General features: G+C 30.6%; 1 long non-coding RNA gene across 5 annotated transcripts in view; it reads left to right on the top strand.

Moving 5' to 3' along the window:
• LOC146997014 (uncharacterized) overlaps nt 1–23,238 on the top strand; it is a 45,286-nt gene that overhangs the window by 2,476 nt on the left and 19,572 nt on the right. For 3 of the 5 annotated variants that reach the window (XR_015041069.1, XR_015041071.1, XR_015041070.1), the window contains exons 2-4: nt 8,795–9,015; nt 12,885–12,982; nt 14,756–14,938. This is a non-coding gene — a long non-coding RNA (uncharacterized LOC146997014). Of the gene's footprint in view, nt 1–8,794; nt 9,016–12,884; nt 12,983–14,695; nt 14,939–23,238 lie in introns of all 5 variants that reach the window. The other 2 variants (XR_015041073.1, XR_015041072.1) reach the window with 2 other exon arrangements.

Raw genomic sequence — 23,238 nt, 5'->3', positions numbered from 1 at the left:
CAGATTGTTGGAACAAATGTTGAGAGGGGGGGGAAAGTGCTTTTACTTCGAGAAAACAAAATGGCGTCCAAAAAAAAAAAAATGACTAGCAGGTTGCTGTAGCAGGGTTGGTCGCCAAATTTTCGCCAAAAAGTCGTTAAGTTACCATAATCCAAAGATCAACCAGATGTTTTTGAAAAATGAGGGGTTTTAAAAACTAAACATTGCTAAAATATATGGACTGATTTGTGTTGGGCTGCCATCTAGTTTAAATAAAGAAGGTTCAGATTAATCTATAAATCCTTTTTCATTTAGTTTTCTGCCATCTAGTTTAAATAAAAAAGGTTCAGAGTAATCTATAAATCATTTTTCATTCAATTTTTCTGTGCCTACAGAAGGAAATTTTTAGATGTGCCCAGACCAGGCACACCGTACCACAAAGGGTTAACTCCGATAATGAATAATCATGATGTCATCAGATCCTCTTTTTGACTTGAACTTGATTAATTCTTAATAAGCCATTTTTTTAAGAAGTTTTATTTCTTTACAATTACAACCTGATAATCGTTAAAAACTAATTTAAAGTATTTTTCATTTTTAACACTTGCAAATAATATTACAAATTGGCTATATGCCAATACTGAAGCCTGCCAATATAAATGAGCATGAATTCTATACAATTATACGACTAAGATCTACATTTAGGAAATAATAATATTGATCATTATTTTTTGTAATAATCTGCATAGAAATGCTGGTCACTAAATCTCTTAACATCAGAAAAACTGATATTTTATTGTTAGTCTGATCCGAATGCAGACATTTCGTTCTTCGCTTTGTGTATGGACCCTGAATATGCCCATGGGTTATTTGAAATAATTGATTTGTGAATTATAGATTATTGATGTTTCTTTAAATACTAAGTGCAGATAAGCTGAAAGAAATGAATAATTTATTATTTATTATGAAGCACAATAAGTAGCACACACAACACAACAATAGCTAGAAATTACTCAAAGAAATGCAGATATTAAGTATTCCTTCTTAGTATGCAAAATATATTGTGAAGTTTCTCAAATACCTGTCAGGGTGGACCCTAACTTAAAATTCAGCTAACTGCTAAATATCATAGCTGATTCATGACTGAACTTTCAGGCTTTCTGATCTGTGTTTATGTACAGTGGACATGGGCTCTGAAATATCTTAAAGAATTGGCTTTCAGGGTTCGTATGGTCCTTAAAAGTCCTTAAGTTTTTTTGAATCGATTTTTGGTCCTTAAAAGTCCTTAATTTCGACCAAAATCGAGAGAAGGTCCTGAAATTTAATCTGAAATTTCTGTCTGTTTTTATGACTGCCATTTTGAGTGTGAATTAATATTTTGGAGGAATATTTTTGGAGCTGATAATCTTTTGGTTATCTTTTGAATGGGTTCATGGGTTATAATTTGTTCCTATTTCTAATATAAATAGTGGGATACTCAAGTTTCTGAGCACGAAGTGAAACATAAGCATTTCGAAATTATTTCATTTTTTATAATGAAGAGTTCTTAAAGAACTTTTCACTTTTTGGGGATGTGAATTTTTTTATTAAATGGTTCTAAATTTGCCGATTTATCAACATTTTGGCGATTTTAAGATCAGTTTCTATAGAAAATTTTTATTTCCGAGATCTGGGAATTTTTCAATGATATTTTTCAGAACATTGTAACATTGATAAATTTCATTTAAATAATGGTAATATTTTGGAATTGTATTTAAGAAATAACATTAAAATAAAGCATTTGTATTTTTCGCTGTCATATTATAAAGTTCCATTTTGGCCACTTATTATGCAATATTTTTGAATGTGAAAAATAAGCAAGGTATAATGCTGTAAAGCACCTTTTCTGAAACATTTCTTAGCAAAAGCAAAATAGCTATGTAATTAATTAAAAATCTATTTTAAAATTTTTTATGGTATTTATCGAGTTTTTCCCATGTAATTGTCTCAGAGTATTCAGAATTCTCAGAATATGCATCAGTTTTCTCCAGAGCTTAATTTGCGACCAAGCCCACAGGAGCCCAGCTCTGGTACTTCTTAGTTTTGCAGTTAAATCATAATTCTACCCGGAGCCCTACACTTCTTTTATGTACCTGAGCAAAATTTCAGTAGAAATTACATCTTGAAAATTTTATTTTTACTAATAAAATTATATTAAAAATCATATTAAATTTTAATTTATCTCTTCGTATTTTGTTAAATTTTAACTTGCACTATTTACCGTATTTGACGGCATGTAAGACACACTGGCATATAAGACGCACCCTTATTTAGAAGGCCACACACATGTAGATGTAGAAAAAGTTATGTGTGTCTAGATCTTTATCCGGGCTAAAAATAGCATTCAGTATTGAAAGTGTCCTTCATGGATAAGATGCAGGTAACTTTTTTGAGACCAAATTTAGGAAAAAAAGTGTGTCTTATATGCCGTCAAATACGGTAATTATTTTAAGCATTGATTAGTGAATTATTTAATTTTTTAATTATTAATGATTTTATTAGTCATGCTGTTACAGAATTGGTAGGGGTAATTTTGCTTTAGGATTTTAGACATTGCAGCTTGGAAAGTTTAGAAAGATATGAAGGCAAGATTGATAGACCCACGATTACAGAAGATTCCAGAAAAATGTGACAAAATGAAAAATGTCTCGATGGTATTAACACGCAGTTTCTTACTTTATGGAGAACGTCTGGAAGAAAAGTGAAAACATTGGTTTTATAGTTGAAAGTTTTACTTCTGATACTAGAATCTTCTTAACATTTTTATCTTCCTTTATTTTCTCTACTTCTCATTAGACATGAGCATGGAGAATATCAGAAATGCTTCTAATCTTATCATATGGACAGGCATTATAGAAAATGTTTTTTACTAATAAAGAAATTGAAAACTGACAATTTAAAAGATTCATCTAATATGTCTTAATGCATCATATACATGGCTGGCACTAAGCATTTTCTCACCTGATGTAGTTTCTGTGGATCTTAAATACTGCTTCCAGTGCCTGTTCTAAATGCTAAAAGTTTTGCCATTTCTAGATTTTGTTGCTCGGTGTGTCAATAAATTCTGAAAATTATGCCACATCAGCTCTGTAACCGAACCTTATCATCTATATTTCATATTTCTTCTGAATGTTCATATTACTAAAGAAATAAAATTAGCTGCTTTTTCTATACATTCTAAATGTATTTATTTTATTTAGAATAACAGAAATCTTTAATTAAATCTAAAAATTCTAAAATGAAAAGGAAATGGAGAAGAAATAAACTGAATACATAAAGAGAAAGAAAATTATTCTTCAAAGATGTGTACAGTTATTATTATGTAACTTACCCAGTTGTTTACAATTTCAGCCTTTACTCTAATTTCCCATTTCTATTTCCTTACCAGAATGCAAATCACTTAGACAGTTTTTAAACTGAGGTTTTTGGAATGTAAGACAAGAGTGTTTCTGACCTCCACTTGCTCCCTGCATTAGTTCCTGCCAGCTCTCATAATTTGTAATTATTTGTCTTTGCATTACCGTTGCCGACATTTGAGTTTGTTACAACGATAGAGTGAGTTAAATGAAATTAAGTTGCATAGTCTTTGACCGCTAGTTGATATTTTTAGTTTGAATTTGATTCTTCTTGTTTAATTACATTACCACGAGCTGCAGTTGATTTTGTTAGCATAAGAACATGCCTCTATGTCTAAGTTCTTTTTAAATAAGAAGCTTATTTAAACCTTTGTCTGACTTTGTAGTTACTTTCAGACACAGCAATAATTTGCTTCACAACTGTCAGGGGTTTGGGGGCTATTTAACTTTTACCAGATCAAATAAACCCTCATAAGTACATTGTGGAGAGGTTGACAGGTTAGGAGATAAAACACGCAGAAACTAGTGAGGACATTCTTTCGCATATTGAGACAAATTTATAATTGTTAGTAAAGATGGTTCAAGAGAAGGAAATCGATATAAATTACTCAAAATGTCTGGGAAGGCTTCAAATTAAAAAGATGCATAACTATTTTGTTGAGTGTTGTTGCTACAAAATATAAATGGTTTTGTAGCTTTTAATGTGTAATTATCCTAATATCGTTTTAGAATCAATGTCATAAATTATAGGTATTTTAAACTGTGAAATTTCATGAGATTGTGATTTTACTAGGGCCTTTTTTAACAAATATTGTTAAAAAATAAATAAAATTTAATAGTGACCATGTAAATCCATAATGACTGAGGTTATCTAATACCTAATTTAATTACTTATAACTAACTGCTTACCTTTAAAAATTATCTCTGCATATTAAAGCGAGTTATTGCCTTTCATTAACCCTTACCGTGATCACAACATAAAACACAAAAATGTAAAAACTTATGTAAAACTTATTCTTCGCATCTAGTGACACTTAAAATACTGAAAAATAACTTATCACCTCTGATGCTTTATTGGCTTATTAGAACCTTAAAGTATATTATCTGAGTCGCAACCCCTGAAACTCTACATGAAATTATGACAGTAACTGCGTCAGACGGAGCCCAGCTAACTTTCAGAACCTGCCAACCATGCCTACATCAGGCCTCTCAGGTTTGTTTTGATCAGCAGGTCTCTTTCTAGGCAATGACAACAACCAGTCTTTTGTTATGAATCATGCTGATTATGATTTCATTTTAACCTATGTCCCTTGACATAAAATCTGTTTACTATTTATTAAATCTCTAGACTGAGTGAGTATGTTACAAAATGAAACATTAATAATAATAAAAACATAAAGCTAACTATTTGTAAAACATAAATAAAATGCCACTTATCTTCTTTCAAATATGTCCAATTATTATAAGTGTAAAATATTTAATGCTACTTGATAAATTCCATAAAGTTAATTTTATTCTCACACTTATTAATTATAATGTTAATTAAGCTATGCTTAATAATAATGCATCCTACTTACGGATCTATATATTATTTATAGGATGGTGTTACAAAAGTGAAGTTCAGGCATAGATAATATTTTTAATTGAATTTATTCAGTTCCCATTTGTTCATAGGTCCTTAATTTTTTTTCATTAATGGTCCTTAAAAGTCTTTAAAAGTACTTAATTTCCATGTGCAGAAATGTGTACGAACCCTGGCTTTGAAAATGTGTTTTTGCAGATCTCCCATAAAAGCACCAAGTTGACAAGTTCTTATTCCCAAATGGGTAGCAAAAATTGCTGCCAAGGAATAAAGGAAATGAATTATTAAATCAAGTAAACCCCAAAATTATCAGCCTAAAAACAATAAATGAATAGAACACCACAAGAATGCAGAAAAACAAAAAGTGTAATCAGAAAGGATTCAGATGTTTACAAATATTCACAACAGCATTATTCAAGATAAATCTGCTGCAGTTAGTTTGGAACAAATGGGCACCCCATTGTTCTCAGCTACTGTAGCTAAAATAATATTTGAATGTAAGAAACTTTGATTTTCTAAAATATTTGTTTTTTTATTAGTATTTCGTATATCTAAGGATGGTCTATTCCTGAAGTTATGTTTATTCCTTGAAACTGTATAAAGATGAAAAAGATAGAGTTTTAATAATAATTTGAAGTAATTATTCTACATAATTTTATTTCATATTTTAACCTGCAGTTTAAATAACAATACATATACTGGGTTTACCTGCCTCTGCAAAATCAACTGATATTTGTATTCAGTGGTATCAAGAATCTGTAAGTGGTAGAAGAACTTTTAAGGTATGTTGGGCAATTGACAAGACCATCATAAGCAGTGCTGCAGATCGTGCTAATCTGTTAGAAGAAAATTTTAATTCAACTGATCTTTTTTTTTTTTTTTTTTTTTTTTTTTTTTGCTGGAGGAGTTATTGAGGTAACAATGAATAAAATATAATCAGTTTTAAACTTTGCTGAACCAAACATCACGTCATTAGCAGTTTTAATATTTAATGGGTGAATAAAAGTAATTTTTTATAAGACATATTTTCATTAATTTTTTTTCTACTATTGGTTTAGATGGCATCATAAATCTGAAATGCATTCACCTTTCTATGTCTCTTTATAATTTTACATTTCTAATGTTATGGTCACACTGAATTGAAAAAAATAATAAGCTGTTAAAAACAATTTTCTTGTAAATGATAATCACTTATTTCTGTTTCTTCCTTATGTCTGCATGAGGTTTGGCTCCAGAAGCCGTAGAATATAAGAGGGGGAGGGCACATGTATCCTTAAAAAGTAGTCTTTGTAATATTCTGCTGTTGTATGAATTGCTTGCTTTAATAAAATATATTTTGCTGACAGATCTGCTGACAGATTGCTGACAAATGCTGATCTCTTAGTGCTTCTGCAGTTAGGGCTGTTTAACATGCATTGGGCATCTGCAACATACTTGTGTCATTTTATTGGATCTTCAGTAGACAATTTGGCTAAGACTAGAATTAGAATGAAAGTTGAATGGATACTTTCTGCTTGACCATTTCCTCACAGAATGCCTGTAGTTTAGAATATGTACTGGTTTTTTTTCTTTTGCACAGTAATCATCTAGGCAGTTCTTTGAGGTGAAAGCCGTATCTCTGTTTGTAATTATTCTAAAAGGATCTCCAAAGATGAATCTTGGGCTGATGTCAGCTTTACTGATACAGCTAGATAAACTTTATAAAAGCATCTACAGGGGTCAATTCTTGTTTGTTTATAGTAACGGTCCTATAAAATCTTCATGAAGTGTGCTTAAAGGTACATTTTCATTGGTTTCATGCTCCCACCTTTTCCTTGCTTTTTGTTGCATAAAATACAACCTACACAATACACAGTAGCTTGCTGTATTCACTTTTTGAAGGTAGGAATGAAAAAAATCTCTCTTCAGTGTATAGAGTTTGATGCTCTTTCACAGCATAAACTGATATTCAAACTCCTAATGGACTTGAAGTGAATTATTGCTTGGCTGAAGATACTGACAAAGACTTCTGATGGTTAAAATATAACCTTTTTATTAAATCAGATCCTTGAACTGCACATCTCATGTTTAACAAAGTCAAACAATGACTTGTCGCAAGCTATCTTAAAAGTCACATTCAAATTCAAATTAAAACTAATCCAGTAATCATATATTGCACAATTCATTTAATGGGAAGTTGGCTCAAACTTCTCACCAGCATAACAATTTAAATGTCAGCAGTCACAATCCAAAGCCAGAGACTTTGGATTGTGATCTTATCTGAGATAGTGAGATAGATATAATAATAAATTACTGAGATAGTGAAATCTAGTAAATGTGGCCTCGAGAAGCAGAAACAGGCTTTGTCTTAAAATCTGTAATCCTCAAGTTTTCTCGAACTAATTTGCATTCTGATAGGGAAATGAAAAGGAGAAGTGTAAATTTCTAAATCATAACTGGTTAAATTTACGTTCTTGTGTAGCATGAAATTTTTGGCTAAATAATTTTTGGCATAGGCATTCCAGGCATGATTCTAATGCTAGAATGACATATGAATGTAGAAGAGGATTACTTTTAAAGGGACAGAAGTTAATTGACTTCAGAAAACTTTTTTAAATGTTGCTATACTGTCCATGCTTCGTAGCTATAGCTGTCCAGTCAATTTTTTAAATCACTATGGAATAGCTTTTGCCTACATTTTGTCAGGTATTGAAAACAAACTTGTGTATTTTGTTTGTTACTAAATATAAGAAAATGCATCCTTATTAGATTCATTCACCTATGTATAGTCTTTTACTGCATACATTGGCAAATAAATCTAAATAAATAAACAAAGCTATTTTGAAAGCCATTCATCATAAAAATTCCTAAGTGCCAGAGTTTTTCTTTTGCCATGTCTAGAATTATGATTGTAGGAACAAAATTGTACTGTTAAATTGACTGAATCTTCTAGTCATCATCAATGAGAATTTTTTTTTATTTTAAATTTATTTAGGTATCATTTATTAACAAGTTTCATTGCATCACAAATTAGCAACTATATATGTAGTCTACTGTTTCTTTTAAATATATTATATTAGGGCTTTTGTAATTCAGTACATGTATGAGCGCAATAAATTAATTAAGCAGAAATTACTACTGAGGTTCATGACCAAATGTTTGCGTGCAATAAAAATAAAATACATTTGAAAATTGCTGACAAATACAACTTTCTGGATGAATATTCAACTGTTAACACAAATTTATTTATGTGTCATAAATCAAGTGGATAAAGTAATTGTACATTGGCAGTTCATTCTATTTCAGTTCAAATATTATCTGTGTGAATATTTTCATTGCTTTCCTCATGTACTTCTCTCTGTATGTTGCAAACATGAATGAGTTTAATTTAAGCTAAATAAATAGTGCTAAATAAAAGTGCTAAATAAAAGGAAGCCTCGAGGACTGGATAATCCTTGCATGCATTGTCGTAATCATTTATTTGTGTACCTGAATTTTATTCAATAAGACAAACACAGTTATTTTAAAATCGTAATTGATGACGCCGTAAATAAATAAAAACTGATAAAAATTATTATACGTAAATTTACCCTCATACACTCATAATTACACCTGGTTTACTCATCATGGACCTCTTAGTTGTATGCTTTATTTAAATATTTGAGGCTGTTTACCCGCAAATAATAATAACATAATAATTATTTTTGTGGAAATATTTGTGTGGCTTTGCTGAATCTGATTAGAACTTGCTTCATCAAAAAATTTAGTATACAAAAGGGAATTAATGTTTATTAATACTGTGTCTTTCATTGTATATTTAAGGTGGAAATATTTATTATTATTATTTCTTTTATTTTAGACATTTCTAAAAGAAAGTTTCCATGAAGCAAGTCTTGATCCAACATATTGCAATTATGTAGTAGGTGGAAGAATAGCATACCTGTGTTCTGTTCTTGTGGAAGATACTGCTGTTGTTTTCTGTGGTCCAGACCCAAGAATTCTGGTGGCAGTTGATTTAGATTTATGAGATGCTGTTCCTGCTGAAGATAGCTCCAACTTATTTAATGAAACTTAACTTCAGTAAGTGGACTGTAATATTAACAATAACAAATTTATTTTAACAAAAACAACATTATTGAATACTAGCACACGCATGTGCTTATAGTTACCTATGTAACTTAGTTAAAAGCGAACAACCATATGCTCCCACATCAAGTCAAAAATCATACATACTAATAAGGCAAAAACGAAATAACTTTAGGGTTACACTAAAGCCAAACTCTGCTTGGCATAAAACAATGCTGCCAAGCAATACTCTTTCAGACACCGAAGACTAAGTAACACCTTTTTCTTTATGGCTCTTTTTATAAAATGGACTGATTAATTTTATTTCTAATTGTTTCTTTAGTTTTGGGATATATGCACATAGACATGCTTTGTCATAATCAAATAAACCGGTTTCTGCATATTACAGAAAACATATTTTTTCTGAACATTGGTGAGATATTTTGAATGATTTGGTGTCTTTTCAGTCAGTGGAAGATTAGCCGAAAGGGAAATTAGTATACTCAGAGCAGAAATTTCTCCCCCTCCCCCCACACACAGAAAGGGAAATGAGGCAGGTTGCAAGTAAATAATACCTTTCCATTGAGGAAATATCTTGCATCTCTACCTGTCTTACTTGAGTGTTAACTTTTGCTTAAGTTGCATGTCTTCAACTGGCTTATATTTGGCAACTATTTGTCAAATTTTGCATATTAATTAACAGCGGTAACTTTTAGCCTCTACAGAGCAGGCTATTTGTGTTTTCTTCTATTTGCATTTTACTCGCGTTCTTACTTGAAGAGGAAAAATTAAACATGTTATTCTATATAATTTTGATTTAAAAAGAATCTAGACAAATTAACTTAAAGAAAGCTAAAATGCATGGATTTATAAATAACTCTCTTCCTTAATAAGTTTTAAAAGTAATTAGTTTATTCAGCTAGCTTGAGATTTCTGTCTTCAACATACTATTTTAAAAAATGATTAGACAACAGTAAATTCAAATTCTATTCCTGGAAGACAGTACTTTCATTTTAATTTGCAGTTATTTAATTAAATTAAATTTCATAGGATAAATTATAAAAAAAAATTTCACTGATGCATATACCTCTAAATTATTATTTTAAAATGAAATGAAACAGCAAGCATAACATACATGGCAAATGGCTACATTCTGACTTTGTAGTTTAATCTCATATTTGATATTTCTGTGTTAGATACATAAATTGCAATCAGCATTAATTAGAATAGTTAAAGCTTTAAAGACATTATAAATAGTATTAAAACATAATCTCAAAAGCTTGTGAGATCATATTGTGAGTTCAACATGTGAGACAATTTGGAATTTTGATTTGAACTCATTTTTCATGGGAAAAGCGAAAAATATATGAAATTTTAAATGAAAAATATGTAAAATATGAATATAACACAAAATAAAATGTTTGATTAATTATACAAACATTCCAATAAAATGAGAAAGCTGCTCAAATGACTGAGTAGCAAAGTTACTAAAAAATGTGTCTAAGGGATAAGATTAATTTTTCTTTTATGCATTTTGCAAGGGAAATGTTTCTGAAATTTCATTTCAGTTTGTTAAAATTTTCGTCAGTTCAGAAAATGCGATGCTCCCAAATTAACTAGCTACATGGGCATTTTCTTACTTTTCTCCTTGTGTAATGTGAGTGGGAGACAGTTTCCCTTAAAAGGTCTTCCATTAAGGCATCTTCACTTTAAGAATATTGTGCTTCCCCATAAAAACCATTAAACAAACAAACTGAAAATACAAAGCACTGTTAAGTTTTTGTCATAATTTGGGGTGTGGTCAGAAATTTTATAATTCATCAAAATTTCCTCCAGTAAACTGAACAGCCACATGCAACTCTTTGCCTCCTTAAATACAGTCAAAAGTCGTTAATTCGGACACCCATAATCCGGACCTCAAAGCTAAAATCTTTCTGCGCATGCGCCGCATTGACGCATGCGCATAGGCGTTTTACTCGTGTGCCCAAGACATTTACGACTGCGCATATGCGTCTGCGCAAGTGCAGAATACGTTTTCGCGTTCGCGTTTAATGTATAACGGACGCTATAAGCTAAAATTATCTAATTATCTATTTCAGTTAATGTTGATGATTGCGTTGTTCCTTAATCTTCGAATTGGATCCGGCTTATTATTTTTTGAAGACTGTAAGAGCAATTTTCTAAAAGTAAGCTTGAACTTTTGATTATGTCAAATAGAATTTCCGATGCTGGAGCTCCCAAAGGATCTAGAAAACGAAAGTATGTTTCGATGTCCATCAAACAAAAAACGAATTGCTACAAAAAATGGATAAAGGCACATTCTTTGTTTATCTAACCGTTCCGAAATCTGTTTATCAATTTCACGCTGCTGTGCGCGGGGGGGGGGAGACATCGCGGCCGGCGCGCAATGAACTGGAAGTTTATTTGTCAACACTATCGTTATCTTCAGAGCAGATGTTTTTATTTTATTCGGCTTATAATTCCTTACTAAATGTAGTATTTAATTTCGATGTACTCCGTCTTTGATATGATTTAAATCAAATTCCTCGTCATTATAAATACCATGAATACAAATCAAATAGTTTTCTGGTTGCAATTTTCTAATTTCGGCTATGCGTAAGGTATGCTTTACGCATCCACGCGTTGAAAGAAATGTTTAATAAAGTAAACAAATAAATATTAGGCTTCTTTTTTGGTAAATTTTCATACCCTTTAGATCATAATTGCTCATTATTTTATAAATTACGGTTTCATATTTTTAATTTTATAATTTCTGCATGCCATCTTACCAGATTTAAACTGATGATCTATAATCCGGAATCGCCGAAGTCCCGACGAGTCCGGATTAAAGACTTTTGACTGTATAGTTTTCTTTATAATAAGCAGTAGTTTAATTTGTATAATTAAATATATAACTAAGTTAAATGTATAATTCAAATATCATGCTATGATGCTTGTTTATATGTATCATCAACTTCGTTTTTCATAGTATATTAATGCATATTATAATTTCAAAATGCATAAAATACATTAAATTTTTGAAGTATTAATAAAAGACCAGAAAATTCATTTCTGGACTTTGAGCAAATTGTTTTTAGAATGGGCTTTAACTGTTGAGACAGTATAAAAGACATATATTAGGAATACATTCTGCAATTTTTCAATTTTTTTCAGTCTTTTCTCAGTTTATTATATCAGCTGTATATCAGTATTCAGTTTTACCACATTAAATTCAATTTGACAGCAAAATCGCAAGATATTTAAAAGCAGCCAAACACCAAACTCGTACGGTGTTGCCACTGCTTGGTTTGAAATCATTGAGTCTGTTAACCAAAAATATATTAAATTTTTGTAAAACATGAAATAGATAATAAAACAAATTCAAATTTTGGACTTCCAGATGCACATGTTTGGGTGGAGGACTGCATTATTTAGTATTTGGTTGCTCTACGGTTGTTTTTTCACAATGCAAGAAACATGCATAAATTCATGTAGATCCTTCTTTATTATACAGGATGCTAATATTTGGTGGCAACAATTTGACAAGTGATACAGTTAATCTATCTCAAATTCATATAAATGTATCTCATCATTGTTGGATAATTTCTTGCTTGAAATACTATAGCCAAACTTAAGACGTATTTCTTTAATTTTAATTATAAACTAAAATTTATTCTAAACATGATCAAATTCATATGAATTGTATTTTAGAGATTTTTGACTGTTCTATCAAAGAAAGAATTACTGTCCATTAATATGCCAAATTTAACAGTTTTTGACCAAATGAGCAAAAAACTGAGAAAAGCAGACATTCAGGTAAAGTTGTTCATATGGATAACTTGGAGAAGAGGAAAACTTTTTTTTTTTTTTTTTTGATTCATTAGATTTATTGTACGAATTGGAAGATATGGAGACAATCTGGCATGCATTGGTGCAACTTCTAGGAACCACAGTGCATACTTACAATTTTTTACAAATGGAGGTAAATATGTTTTATCAAATTGAATATTACATGAGATATTATTTAAATGCTTGAAAATGTTTTTGAGTTATTCCATTATTTTTACATAATGCCATTCTTCCTTTACTTTAAAGAAATTATTAAGTAATGCATTTATAATTATTAAAATATTATACATAGTATTCACGTAATCATAACATGTCTGCTGAAGTGTCACTGTATTATGGATACTTGATTAGTAATAAGTTATTTCTCTGTTAACCCTGACAATGTCTATCACATGCTGAGGCTTACTTTCAAAAAGTCAGCAGAAATGTTTCAGGGGTAAGCCGTGCCAAACATCTAGGATTTCCCATGAATAAATTAAGAACACTGTGATGTTGGATGATTGGATCACACCTCTTCCTTCAAGATATACCAAATCATTTAATAAGTTTGGGTTCTTGGTGGCCATTTCAGAAAAGAGAATTCTGTAAAATGCTCCTCAGAAGAGAAATTGTCTTTTTGGAGCACTCTATTTTCATCCAGATAGCAGAAAAGTGATAAGAAATGTGACTTTTGAGCAGTTTCACATACTTGTTGGTTCAAATAGCAAAGATCCCAAACATTGTCAAGGAAGCTGTCTCGAACCATCACTGAATCATCACAATCATCATGACCTTGTCCATTTTCAGACTGGCACATTGGAAGTTTGGCTTTATAAGGATAGTACCGTATTTCTAACCTTAAAGTCAGCTTAATGCATTTGGAATCAAGACTCATACCTGCATGCCACTTGCTTCCATTCATCAATGAACCAGTCATTGTGTTCTACAACTCGTAGAAGGCAGATGCTGATACAGTGGCATGCTGTTGGATGTGGTACTATCACAGTTCTTTGGCTTCTGAAGTCTGTACAAAGAAATAAGTAGTCACAATTTATCTAATCAGGTGTAAAGAGTCAACTAAATGAGGCGCCCTGTCTGGATTGCTCATGTAGTTAGGTGATCACCTGAACTAAGGTTTAGTGTTATTGGCTACACATGATTATGGCTGAGACTACAAAGATCATGATCATTCAAGATTGCTTCTTAAATGATCAGGATTTTTAGCAATTGCTTCAAGATGCTAAACTTACACTTGTGCATATTCTATGGGAATATCTTCACATGTTCAAAAATGAGGCAGCAGTACCAGAATATCTGCATAATGATATTTATCCTTAGGGATGAATAGCATTGTGTAGATATGCATATGCACTTCATTGTTCATATAATATACAAAAAAGGTGAATGAAACCTTTTCTGCATATGAAGGCTTTTGTTATTATCCAGTTCTTATTTCATTTCCTGCTTCATTGTTATGAGAAGACACTTGAAGAAAGTAACTAAATGCTGGTATTTATATATAACAATAAAACCACTGCATAGAAACAGTTGTTAAAATTTCAGATTTTTTATCAGCAATTTGGTTGCCACTAAAAAGAAGAATCATTCAAGTTCTCTTTGCTTCATTAACTGAACAATACATTGTTGCAATTTAAAATGTACATTAAAGTTACCATTTGATTGACAATCATCCATCAATTTCTAGTGCTGAATTTTTATTTTCTTGCCCCATAAATATTTATAAGTACACACATACGCACAAAAAATATTTTAATGCATTAAAATGGTTTCACTATTTCAGTAATATTTAGTTATATCACTTTTTATTAATTTTTTAAAATTTTCAATTATTTTGCTCATTTCTCAGGCATACAATGGCATCTACTACATGAACTGAATTATTCTCATGCTCATGTTTATCCTATAGTTCTTCCTGAGAATGGCATCAACTGGAAGTCGTTGGTGGCAACCATCAGGTTTCTTTGAAGATGCCTGCATTAGATGATGACATTTCTATTGATGGTTCTGAAATCAATGCATTTGAGTTATTGGATGATTTGAGAGCAAGGAACTTGATCCTACAAACTGGTGGTTTGGGCCATACTCTGAGGTGAGAAAATTGAGTGTATTTTTAAGTTCTGTTAGGTATTGTGTTGCCCATTTAAGTTAAATTATTAACCATTGACTCATTTTATGAGAGAAATGGTTATTTTTATAGTAAAAACTGAACTCTGGGATGGTAGGTTTATGTAGATGTTTCTATTTTTAATTTTTTACTATCACCAGATGTGCTCGCTTCTCATTCTTCTCCGCACCACTTTTATGTTCACATTACTTTTCAAATAAAATGATACTGCCTCTAAATGTTATTGTTATGTATTATTTTGAAAGAAATGATATAGGGAATTAAAAAAAATATTTTGGCAACACTTAATACTATATCAGGAATCCTAATGATATGCTGTTTTTAAAAATTTTGTGATTTTGTTATTGAATTTTGTGTGGGGTAAGTGCAAAGAAAGGGATGCTTAATAATAAAGTTAAAAAGACAAACATAGTTGTGCAGGTCATTTTGTTAAGAAAGCTATGCATTGATATGATGAATTCAGAAATGACAATAGAAAGTAGGAAAATTTATGGCAACATTTAACACACTATTGAGAATTCTAAATGTGAATCTACTATTGAATTCTATGTGATGTAAGAATTCAGTGGGCAAGCTACAAATTTCATAACATATGATACCATTTTATAATATAGAACCATTAATTGCCGAACAAGCATTTTTGTCTTTTAAATGCTCCCTAAATTTGTTTGAAAATTTAAGCATTGAAATGGTATCTAAGTCAGAAAATTCATTCTTGAATATTTTTGTGAATTTGTCAGCCATATTTATGTGTTTAAATAAATATATAGGTACCCACCTACATACATGCATATATACATGATTAGGCATAATGAATATTTTACTTGGAATTTTTGTGCTACCGATACCATATACAATATTTGATTTTATATTTATAGACTTCTTTGATATACATAATTGAATTTATTTCAATAACTTTCTCTATCTTATTTTAAAAACTTCTGTAACTGGAAATCATTTCTAGGATTAATACTTTAGAAAATGAAAGATTTACTTAATATTTGCAATGTGACAGAAAATATCAAGAAAAGAAGTTACTTGCAGTTTTTTTATTTCTGTATTATAATAGAGTTTTCTTTTTTGCATTTTGTTAGCATTTGTTTTAAAAGGACATTTGCATTCTCAGTTTTTTCATTTAAAATTTCAAAGTTATACTCTGGCAGCATAATGAGAACATGAAGTGACTTTTCCGTAGACTAAATTCTTTATAATGTAATAGCTGGAATTAGTATATAAAATTGCATTTATATGAAGAAGACAATGCAGTAAAAAGGGGTGGCTAATTTCTTGTTAGTAGGAGACACATATTGGAGCTGAAGAGGATTGAAAAGTAATAAATATTATCTTTAAAATTAGTAAACCAGATTTAGGGTAGAAAGTAGTGTTTGAAGTAATTTAATAATATTTCACATTTCTTAATTCATAAAATCACATAGTAATAAACACAAAGAAGTAATTTTTTGCTCTTCCTCATTTATCAGGAAAATATGTTTAGTAGCTACACACATTTTTTTTCACGTGTTCATTTTTTCACATTTCGCACATTCATAATAAACACAAAGAAGTAATTTTTTGCTCTTGCTCATTTATCAGGAAAATATGTTTAGTAGCTACACATATTTTTCTGCAATGTGTTGAACATTTTCTTACCCAAATAGGAAAACAAGTTTTTTCCTTTGATTTCCAATATTTATTTTCTTTCTGATTACAGCTATGAATCAATTTTGCTAATTTTAATCAACTACTACATTCAAAATAAACTTTTTCTTACCCTCCAAAGGTCAGATACTTGCTGGGTGCTTAAATCCATAACGGTGACTAAATTAATTACACATCAAGCTGAGAAATGAAACTTATTTTAAAATAAGCTTTAAACTTAGCACAATTTTTTTTTTTTTTTTCATTCTTTATCACTAACAAACAGGGCAATCGTAACATGGGATATTAGCATACTGCCCAAAACAATAAGTGTAAAGTATATCTGTGGAATATTCCACTTCTTAATATAATTTCTAAAACTTACAGCACATAAAAATCCTTGTGCCTTTTATGATAATTTTAGTGTTTTCCTGGCCTTCATTGGAATGAGCCCAGAGACTTGGGGAGTCATTGCCGAAAATTGACATAAAATCGACTCAATTTGATCTAACAAAAGCACTTGGTTCTAGAATTTGGACCAGTCTTTTCTAGAATTAGAATTGCATTAAATTAATAATTATGAGTTAAATAATTATTTAAGTAGTAATGTCCTAAATAATTTCCTAAGCTGTTTTTAATTTGTTGAGTTTCTAAACTGTTAGAGGTGTTGCTTTAACTGGGTCAGGAAGCATCTTTTGCAATCAATTAATGCCATTCACTACTGAGTCCTTTTCAGAGCTTTTGTATTGAATGTATTGTTTTCAGTGTATTCAATAGTTTGATCATTGTCTAATATCAAAAGGCACTGAAAAAAACACTGCTCGAGGAACAGCAATTTGTATTTTCTTCAGATGAAGATTTTTTATCTGGAAATGCTTACCAAGGTTGTAAAATTTATATGTAATGAACTGTTATTTGTAGCTGTTGGCCATTTGAATCATTACACCATGACAGAATCATACATCAAATCTGAAATTTGCATAAAAAGTAGAACATGCTGGGATATGCAAATGTTCAGTATTCCACAGCATGTGTACATTATATGAAAGAGTAAATAACACTACAAAGTAATTTAAAAAGGCAGACTAAAATGCCAGTTTTTCATCCATACATTATGTTTACTTGTTATTTTGAAGGTTGGGGGTCATGTAATGTCTCATAAGACAAGAAGCAATTCATACTAACATGTCTCAGAATTCAGTTGCAAGGGGACTCAGTATTGTGAATTACTGTGTATCCCAACTGCTAATCATTTTGGTCTAATGATTTTTGCTAGCCTTTGCAGTTAATAACTCCAGGAGAACCACAGAGATTGGCCTGAGAATCTCATTGGTCTTCTCTCACTATTGCCCCAAATGACAGATATCTTGCCCACATGACTGTTAGGAATTTTTTATAGGAAACTGGATATATCGCTTAACATCAAGTATGGCTCAATGGCATCTGAAGCATTGTAGATTATTTGTAAAGTGAGCATTACTTCAGCTTTCTTTCACACTCTGACACAGGAATCAATGCCTTTGATGGTGTGTTCAGCGCCAAACACAGGTTCATGAAAAGTGTGATGTCACCTTTTCGAATAAGTCCCACGTTTCTTTTAGAATGTTGTGATAGTCATATCCATGTGTGGAGAATGCATATTCGAAGCTTGCATTTTTCATCATTATGCTGGCCCAGCAACAGTATGAGGTGCACTGGATGCACATCCTGTTTACCTGTAGTGTGCATATCTGGTACTCTTACCAGTCACTATCATATTACTGAGGTTTTAATGCCCATGGCTATGAATATATCCAGGGCTTCTGTCCCCTCTCCTTTCAATAGAACAATGGGCAAACCAATGTTCCTCACATTGCCCTACATATTCTTTATACACAGGATGTTCAACTCCTGCTTTGCACAATGCATGTTCAAGATTTCTCACCAATTAACAGTTGGAGAGAGACTGAAATGACAATATTTACATGCCAGTGCAACACTCTAGCATAGACCTTGAAACCACAGGTGGACTTTTGTACCCATGACTGCCATCCGAAGTTTGTCTGACTCACAAAAACAATAGCAGGTAACATTCAGTTTCCTTTCAGCTGCTATAATGAGTTATGATTATTGGGAGTACTGATTTCTGCATCCTCCGTACCACTAAATTTCCTGAATTTTAATCAATTCATCCTTCCATTTGTAGTATTTATCTGAGTAAAATCTAGCAATAAAAAGAGTCCTTGGTCAAATTATTCAAGAGCTCATTTTTCATACTTTGGAAAGCAGGAGATAATATTAATCTTGTTGATCCTACTGATGTTGGGAAAATAACACAGAGAGCAGCCATATTGACTTTTCATCAGCAGGGAGCACTAATCAATACATGATACAATGGCAATAAAAGCGAGTCTAGATGATTGCAGCAGCGTCTTGCTAGGATGAAAGCTAGAAAGATTCAGAGGAAGAAGGAAGGGAGTCAAAAGTTTCAGTTTGAATTAGAAAAAGTTTCGATTTACAATTATTTATTATTATTGCTATTGATTTACAATCTTTTTGATTTCGCAAGAGGCATCTACATTAAGTGTTATGTAAGATCGCATGATTAATTTGAAGGACGCAGTTTAGACTTATAGAGCTATTTTTAAGATAGCGAGATGTTCGCAAAAATGTTTTACTCCTGAAGATGAGGGACTGTGCCTGATCGCCCTCAAAATCGATAGACATTTATTGAAAATCTTCTCAGATAAGGTAGCTTTTCTGGGTAATTTTATAAGTAAAGCCTTTTCTAAGGGAAGTTTGTGAACATTTAAGTCAAAATCCTGTTTATGAAATAATGCTCTTTAATATAAATTACATTTTATTATTAAATAATCATTAAATTACATATTTTATTAATCCATTTAATTATGTATGATTTAATGATTTCCATTTAATTATGGATTATTTAATGATTTTTAATCATAATTGCATGATTATTATTTGTAATCATAATTACAAATCATTAAATCATTCTGTTTAATAAATTGCAATTTATTATTTACTATGTAAAAATCTCATATAGCAAATGAAAAGCAATTTACATTTGACTGAAATTTTTTCTGTAGGAATACTTCAGGTTTTGACACCAGGTGCCATTATTATTAAATATTAATTTTTAACACTTTTCCTATTATTAAGAAATTAAATTCTTAATATACAACTGTGTACATTTGTAAATGTATAGAACCAAGTAGATTAATAATATGTATTTCCCTTTAATTAATGAATGAGATAATTAAAGCTAACCAAAATAAATTTTACAGTATACAAGAGTTTCACGAGCACATTTAAATGCAATTTATGGGCTTTTGAAGAAATCCATTGATTAAAAAAAAAAAAAAAAAAAAATGCTTTTTCACATAATGTATAAAATTTCATTTGAAATATTTAAAAAGAAAAATACGTCATAAGAAATTCATTTGTAATAGCAAATAATTTTTAAAAATAAGATCAGGAATTAAATAGTCAAAAGGAGTATTGGTACAGCTTTGAAAATAGAAATAATATTTATTGAGCCTTTTTTAAATTAAATAAGATATTCTCATTAGATTTAAAAATAAATTTAAGTCAAATAAAAGCTTATTTCATGAAAAAGGCGTTTCCTAAATGATACATTAATTTGTTTAGTAGATTAATTGTTTTGTCATAGTACATTTATATTAGATTAACCACTCAGTGAAATTTAAGACTTTATTAATTTTCGAGAGAATTTAAACTATGATAAATATTTCTTAGTTTCATTCGAATAGGGAGATGTGTTTTATTTAAACTTTTAAAATTTAGATCCAGTTATTGATTAAAAAAGTTAAATATTCGAGTGATTCATGAAATATTCATAGAAAGAAGTTGAGTAATTTTCTCTTGAATAAAAAAAGACTAGAATAACTCTTCTTGAAATTCATAAAAACCCTTCTTAGTATGTTCAGAGGCCCACCAGCAGCCGAGCAGTAAAAGCCACTGAACTCTGGTAATTCATTTCGGAGTTTGATTCCCAGCAAACGGGCTAGCTGCCCGGTCGTTTTCGTGGTTTTCCCCATGCATAAGGCAGATACGAGCCAGTTTCCCTTAAAATGACCTCCACAGGGCATTCCTTCATTTCCGTGTAATGCCTAAAGGCGGAGCACGTAATAAGTAAAAATAAAAATATGTTTTAATATTAAAAGGCTTTCCAGCTTTTACTTATTGTTGTTGTCTTGACCATGAAAGAATGACCTTTTACTTGTTACTTGTACAACTGCTTTTAAAAGTATGGTTTTCTTCTGCAAACCCCTTATATTCTTCTCTATAATATACAGCATACCACATAAATGTAATAAAAATTATGGCACATAAATAACTTAATAATTAGAATATGAAAAATGGTTTACTAGGTTCTTGCCTTATTATTTTTTGTATTGTTATTGTTTTTGATTTTACAAATATACACAAGTTTTCAGAAACAGAATCACAGATTTTATTTGCACAATGGCTCAATTTTTATTACCGCGATGGCTGCGCTTGAGGTATTGATGTAATATTTTAAATATTTAGCATAAAATTGCTTAACATGATAGTTTCTTGGTTTCTACGGTAAATTATTGACTTATCTGAAGTCTGCTTCTACTAGGTAAGAAAAAGGGAAATGTTAATGATGTTTGTTGTTCGAAACCAATCCTTCTTCAATGCGATCAGTTTTTCTTTGATAGTTATTTCAAAATGAAACGTATGGCATTTCAGCGGTTCTATGCAAACACAATCAAGTTTTCACTTTATTAAAGCGAATATTAAAAGCTTTCAAATTTTGCAAGCGGCTCGTACGTAACACATATCTTCTGAGGAAGTTTTAAGTGCTTTGTAATTTTCGTGGTTGTGTTTTCTTGTGTTCCTGCCTTTTACATTTTTATATTGCACTTCTTGTGTAAAATTTTTTTATATATTTAGAAGAAATTAAAATTCGGTAAGGTTTAATATTTTTACGGTCGCTTAAATGAATTTGCTAAGGTTTTCTGTGCTCTCTCTCAGCTTGTAGTCTATTAATCTAGTCTTGCACTCGCTACTAGTTATCCATTTTTAAAGCTTTGTTATTAAGCATTGCTTTCTTCCCAATTACGCCGCTTACACTTCAGAAAAATGTCACATTTTTAAAAGCTGCATACTAGCATATGTTTTTGCAAATTTTGAATAGCGTAGTCCTGCATGCAAACATTCGCACCTGAACGCCCGATTTTTGAATTTCAAATTTGTTTTATTATTTATTTCATATTTTAAAAAACTTTTAATTTAAAATTTAAAATTTTTCATTAACGAACTCATTGATTTGAAACCACGGAACCTATGGCGAAACTTCGAAACTAAATATTTTTGTCTCCAGCGTGCGAAGCTGTTGCCATTCAGAAAAGTGGAAGTTATTTATCTTTCAATTTTAATAAACAAATTCGACTCTAACTTTTCATGATAACTAGTTTTTATAGAAGTAGTATAGCAAATATAAAAATATGCATGGCGTCTTCTTCCATTGTATCACCAATTTAAAAGTATGCTGTTTTTAAATATTTAGTGATTTTGTCATTGGTATTGAATTTTATGTGGTGAAGTGTGAAGAACCTTATATTTAATAGATAAGGTTAATACACAACAATAAGAAAAAATTAACAATATTGTTAGCACATAGCAATATAACACAATGTTAATAACAAAATGTTAAAAAAATGTTTTGTAAGCCATCTTGCTATCAAAACTGAATACTAATATGATGAACTGATTAAAGACTGAAAAAAATATGAAACTGCATAACAATACTTGTTACTGTATTGGAAATTCTAAAGATATGCTGCATTAAATGTAAAATAATACTTTTGTCATTTTACCATTGAATTTTACACGGAGTAAAAGCGAAGAAAGCAATGTGTATAACAAAACAAATTATGTAAGTGAGTTCAAGAGCAGACTAATAAGCTGCGAACTCAGCGAGTGTGTAGAAAATCTTAATAAACTCTCTTGTGTGACTTTAAAATCTGAACACTTTCAGTTTTATTTCATTTTATTGTCCCAAAGGGGAATTTACCGAGGAGGGCCATTCATTTCGTTTTTGGCATTTTTGTGTTGATTCACTATAAACAGCATATCACTTTTCAAATTGTTGCCACCAAATATTAGAGCCCTGTATTATATTTAAAAAAAATTAAATAATGACGAATCTGCACAAATGTATGTATGTTTCTGGCATTGTGATAAAACAACGGTACCTAGAGACATCCAATTTTGAATAACGTAGTCTTCCATTCCTATATGGGGATCTGGAAGAATAAATTTGGAATTTGTTTTATACCCAAATTTGGAATTTGTTTATATTATAAAGAACATATTTAATAAATAATGGTAACACACAAAAACTTTAAAAAACGCCCTTTTGGGAGTAATGCAAAATCTAAAAGCTTCCAGATTTTTAAATTTTTATATTTACTTCCCTTCCTCCTCAGTTTAAAAAAAAAAAAAAAAAAAAAATAGTAGTAACGCTTTTTCACTCACGTGCCCCAAGATGGCAATTAAACTCCTGGTTCAGTTTTCTTTTTCGAATCAACTGTTTGACCAATAATTAAGAAAAATATCTAACTCCAACTCAATGT

Source organism: Stegodyphus dumicola, chromosome 5 (genome assembly GCF_044657685.1).
Source record: "Stegodyphus dumicola isolate Sdum_Otavi_A_Nest chromosome 5, ASM4465768v1".
Lineage (NCBI taxonomy): Eukaryota > Metazoa > Arthropoda > Arachnida > Araneae > Eresidae > Stegodyphus > Stegodyphus dumicola.
The sequence above is the reverse complement of the archived record's forward strand: the minus strand, read 5'-3'. Positions and strand labels throughout refer to the sequence as shown.